This window comes from Chroicocephalus ridibundus, chromosome 9, assembly GCF_963924245.1.
Source record: "Chroicocephalus ridibundus chromosome 9, bChrRid1.1, whole genome shotgun sequence".
NCBI classification, from domain to species: Eukaryota; Metazoa; Chordata; class Aves; order Charadriiformes; family Laridae; genus Chroicocephalus; species Chroicocephalus ridibundus.
Window position 1 is genome coordinate 45,428,403 of NC_086292.1, and position 5,644 is coordinate 45,434,046.

General features: G+C 45.6%; 1 long non-coding RNA gene across 2 annotated transcripts; it reads left to right on the forward strand.

The window, feature by feature from the left end:
* The first annotated feature begins 2,271 nt into the window (after nt 1-2,271).
* Nucleotides 2,272-5,261, forward strand: LOC134520643 (uncharacterized). 2 transcript variants are annotated; one of them, XR_010072487.1, is made up of 3 exons: nt 2,272-2,412; nt 2,564-4,831; nt 4,935-5,261. It is a non-coding gene; the product is annotated as an uncharacterized LOC134520643 (long non-coding RNA). The 2 variants fall into 2 exon arrangements; XR_010072486.1 differs by having other exon boundaries at nt 2,288-3,539; nt 3,854-4,831.
* Nucleotides 5,262-5,644: the final 383 nt, after the last annotated feature.

Consider the following 5,644-nt stretch of genomic DNA (forward strand, 5'->3'; position numbering starts at 1 on the left):
ATGCTTCGAGAGTCACACAGGCCAGCTGAGGGGACACAAATATTTCCCGGGCTGAAACGGTCATTGCTCTGCGCAAAGCGAAGCAGTGCAGTCCCTCCTGGTCCCACAGGGCTTAGAGTACGAACCCAGCAGGATTAATCCCCCCAGTGAAAGACAAGAGAGTCAACAGTGCTTTCTGCAAGTGCCAAACACACCTTTGACGAACAAGAAAGGTACCCCAAGTAATTAAAACTGAATATTACAATTATTAATTGCAGTCAGCTGCAATCACAAGGACCTGACCGAGCAGCGTAATGAACAGCAAGTCTTCCAGATTTGACAGGGTTCAATGCTAAACATTTTCTAACGGGATGAAAATACTGAGAGGAAATTTTTGAAAAGATGTGAAATTCAGAAATAATACTGCTTAGTGAAAAAGTTGTTTGGAATTTAGATACAATTTATCAGAATAATCTTTTGTAGATAATTTTTTAAAATATTGTAAGATTTATCAAACACAATCCTAGATAAACCCTTAATTATTTCTTAAATTCTATTTAACTGTTTTAATTATTCTGCTAAAACGAAAAAAAAAAATCAGCAGCTTTTATGTTAAATGAAGCTTTAAAATAAAAATGAGCCTCTGATTTTGAGCAATTTTATGAAATTCTGGAAAATGACAGTAATGTTTCAACCTCTGGTCCTGTGCCACTTCGTACCGGTCTCACATAGCTTTTCTTAACGATCTCATTTATGAGCCTGCAGTAACTTGAGACTTTGTGAAAAGCGAGTTCATGTAAAAAGGAAGAACGAACCCCACCAAAAACCACAATGGGACTCGGAGATGCAGAAACCCGCGAGCGCTTACTTCAGCCTCACGTGTCACGGATGCCCTGCTCATTCATACGGCCTGTGTGTGTGGCTGTGTCCCAGCCACGGCCACGTGGCCGCTGCTCACTGGTGGCTCGGCCCCGGACACGCCAGCTGCCAGCCCCCACAGTCACACAGCTCCCGAGAACGTCATGGATTTTGTACAAGCTCATACAGCAGTGACTTAGCGCTGCGGGTTTAGTTAAAGGGGAACCGGAGATGGTTTTTGGAGACAAGTACCTCCCTTCTTGCAAGGCGTATCTGTGAGGTTTAGTTTACCTCACAGAAAAGATTTTCTCGGCAATACCTCAGCAGCCCCAGCAAGACAACTATCTCGGTGCACTGTAAATAAAAGCCTGACTTCTGGGAAATTCGAAGTTTTCACTCCTGGAAAGAGCTATGACGCATAAGATGCATCCACAGCAGCACGGTGTGAATCCCCTCCCTTCCAAGCCCACTGGCCACTTCAAGATAGAGCCATCTGAGCTCAGATGGCATCCCAGAAACACCAACACGAGTAAGCACTGGCTCCTCCTTTTCTCAGATAAAGCAGACCCAAGCCATGGAAGGGCCTCTCCCTGGGAAACCCACAGGTCCAATCCCACCAACTGCCCCAGCCACGTTGAGCTCTTCCTGGGGCTCCTGCTCCCAGCAGGAACGGCAACTGCAATGCTCCTTCACAGACTGCACATCTCATCCTTCCCATACAGCCTTTGAAGCCACATCCCACATCCCTTGTCCATTCTCTTCGCTCCATCTGTGTAAGAAACTCACAGAGACTTCAGGCTTCGCTCAGAAGCACAGTGGAAATGAGGTGCCTGCTTCAAATGCAGAGTTTTCTACTCAGATGCATGCCAGGGTTATTGCTACTCTGAGGTCACAAAAGTGCAGCTGTGAAAAACTGTCCCTGGACCACTTTTTTCAAGCTGGAATCCCATCACCAACCCTGCAGCTGTTACACAGGGTATTTTCTAGGTTTATTTACCTTCCTTCCCTCTCCCCCCCATCTCTGAAGTATTTTCTTCAAAATCCCCAGACCCAGTGTGTCAAAGAATGAATTGTGCTCCTGGTGGACTATGGGTCACTTTTCATCATATCCAGTGTGGCAATGCAGGGCAGATGCTTAGTGATTTGAGTTACAGTTCAGACACGCTAATCAGTCTCATCTATGAAGAAACTCCCGGTCTTTCAAAACATTCACATGGTTTCCACCAGCAGATTATATTGCAACAGGAGTATGTGTTTTTGTATTTCTTCATACTATGACACTGCTGGAAAAAACATTTCATGACCTCAGGATAAAGGGGGGAGGGAATTAAAAAAAGCTAAAATAAACAAATGACACTGTCCTGTCCCGTCGTCCCGCCCCCCCCCAAATGCTTTTCTCCTTCCCCTGCTCCTTTTTCACTTTCACTATTTGCACTTGGATGTGCTCACGTCTCTGGTGAGCTCAGGGGCCACAGCACCAGTCAAGCAGCTTGGTAAAGCATCATTTGCAGCATGAACAGAGATCCAGCTCTCAGCGGACATGAAGACCGTTGCCCAGAGTGGCCACTGACCCTGGTAACGGGCTGCTTTACATACGCTGAAGAGAAAAAAGCAACCAGTTCTACTACTGCGAGATATCTATAAAGGCAGAAGTAGTCTTCCTCTTCCTCCTTACTGGCACCAAACAAGACAGAGGTATAATAAATGGGGCTTTTTTTTTTTTCAGAGAGGAGACAGTGCCTAGCGGAAGCAGAAGCTTCTCAGGAAAGCGGCTCTCAAGGGCTCTCATCCAAGCTGCAGTGCTGTGACCACATTTGCTAACACTGCTGAGAAGCCCCGAGCCAGTACGGAAAGGTTACAGCACATTTTGTGCCTTGCTTGAATTTTGAACAGCAGTGCGCAAGTCCAGAGAGCTCCAGCCTTCACTGAGGCCAGCCGGCTCACCAGCCACAGCCCCAAAGAGCATGCGAAGTTGTGAACATCCATACCTATTCGTGTGAGTCCCACAGCTGTGGATTTATCGCACGGAAGCAGAACAGCACTCAGGTTTGTTTATGGCTTCATGGGCAAAGACCAGACGCAGAGACAGGACAGCAGTGAGGAGCAGAAATGGATGGCAGATCCTGAGAGAAGGTACATGTCCTGACCTGGAGCAACTGACTCTCGCCCATCCTATAGCACAGCACAGTGCAAAAGCAGCGTCACTTAGCAATTTTTAGATGGCATTTAGGACAATCTTTCTACAGGATAAATGGGATTTTGTGTTCCAAAAATAGGTTACTAAAATGTTCCTGGCCAGTTCATCTCCTGTTCTTGGTGCAGGAAGATGTCATAGACTAATTTCCTGACAATGCATGCTAAAACAGACCAGGAAACCAGCAGATTTCTCCTTTTAGTTATATCTGTAGGAAAGGGTTTTCTTTGTTGCCATCACTGTTTTAGAAACCCTGGCACCTAGCTCCTGTAGACACTGTTGGCAGGCGAGCACCAGAAGAGGACTCAGATGCTTCAGAAATCTTGTTGTGTTTGGACTCACAGGGAGCTAAGTTCCTGTGTCATTTTTGGGGAGTTTACCTATGATTAGTGAGCCCTTGCCGGAATTCTGCAAGCACATCTCGACCTGGACACGGGGACTAAACCGAACTGTCAGGAAGAGAAGAACAGGGAACCAGCGCACAGAGCATCCAGAGTGTCGGAGCCAGGTATGCGACCCAGCAGGCAGATGTGACAGGTGCAGGAAAAAACAGAGAGTGATGAGGAGAGAAAACACAGTCCTGCACATGCTTACTCACAGATATAATCCTTGCTTGCCCAAAAAAAGGATTAAATCTTGCAAACCATATCAGGATTAGAAGTAGGCTTCCAAGCTTTCCTTCACATAGAGTTATTAATATGTAGCATTATTTTCCACTGCGTACTGGGATGGTTATGCATGTTCCCAAAGCATTCAGGACTATCAATAAAACTTTGGATTCAGAAGCATGGAAATGATCCATTTTGGTTTTCCTTTCCATAGATGGCCAGTGCTCTGATCCTAGCAAATGACCTAGATTCCTCGGAGAAGAAATTTAATCGCTCGCAGGGAGCCGATGCTCAACAGATCACAATATTTGTTCTCTGATCCAGTCACAAAGACGTCATCGAGCTTACAGCACGCCGACTTCTCATGACTAATCTGCACAGAAATATCATCCAGGAAGCTCTTTACAGAGAACGGGAAAGTGCAAATACTACGCTCAGGTTTTCAGCTAAATGGGCATGTGACGCTGTGTTTTAATTTTATGTTAAATGTCCTAGCCAGAAATCTCATGTGGCAGCTGCTCCTGAGAATTCTGTAATATGATAATTAAATGTCTGCCTATAAACAAAAGTGTTTGTATTACAAGCGCTCTCCCATGGCATTTAACTACGCTGCATGAATCAGAGACAGGCACAGAAGCAGTTTTTCTCGGGTCTAAGCAAGTCTCCTATTCTATCCCAAGAGAAATCGAAGGCAATGTGTGCTCTTTCCCCAGCAGCGTTGCCCAGCACAGTCCTAGCAATAAAAATAATTAGCTCTCTTACGTTTATATTGTATATGTATCTTCTATTCCAAAGAATTCTCAAAGCTATTTACTAACTGCATATCTATCTCAGCATTTGAGACTGCTGCTGTATCATGGGTCGATTGCAACCGCAAAGTCTCATGTGGACTTTGCAGAGCCTCTGGCTCTTCTTTCGGAAACAAATGCAAAGGCTGGTACCAAAACCTCTGGCAGGAAGAAAAAATTCCCATGCCATTAAATCCAGCCACTTCTGAAAGACAGCTGTCTACAGGAGTCCAGGACAGATCATGAGAAAAAGTGCCACAGCCAGCTGGAAGCACGTGTTGAATTCAGGTGGCTGGGATATTACCTCCAAGGAGATACCCACACGATCCAAGAAGTGCCCTGTGCTCTCCTAATACACACCAGCCAAAGGCTTGCGCAGGAGTCGACCAGTAATTTTTCATTATGTAGGTATTGAAAGGTTGGGATAAACCTGACAGCAAAAAGCAATAATGCAGGGGGACTCTGCCCGCCAGCTCTGACAGTGTCTTTCCTTTATTACTTCCACAGACTTTCCCATGTGGGTGCAGCACACAGCCGCCACGGGCTGGACACTATTCCTGGGCTAGTAAACCTTCTCCAAAACAGCGGAGCAGTGCAGAGGATCCGAACGGCTCCTTGCCGTTCCCTCTCCTAGCTGGCTGATCTGGTGTTGAGCCCTGGTTGACCCAGACGAGCAATGTACTTGTGCTCACATAACCTCGCGTGTGAGCTAACAACCTCTGACAGATAGTAGCGTACTGACTGCGCAGAACTCAAATAACCAGAGGCCTGACTCTGATCTATCGACACCCATCTTACCCCAGCGCAGCGCCACTGATTTCTGCTGAAATACTGCCAAGGCTAGACCGATTCAGAAGAGTCCAGATGTAATTTTGCCTACTGAAGGCAGGACTGCGTTTTAAGTGAGAACAGATTTAATTAGTGCTATTTTAACATGATGAGTTGAAGAATTAGGAAAGGGGGAAATAAAGACAGACAGAGCTCCAACAACTATAAATTTTAATCTCCCCACTGTGAGCTTAAAAATGCAAGAGAGTTGAGGAAGGGAAGAGAAATTACCAAAGGGAAATAATGTCTCTCCTAACAAGATAACGCAGGGTTTGGGAAATAAAATCAAATAGAAAAAGCCTGGAGTTAAGAACCCTGCTGCTTAAAAGCAGCACTGAATTCCCATCATTGCAGGTTATAATGGAGTGGTTCTGCTTTGCTTTGTATTT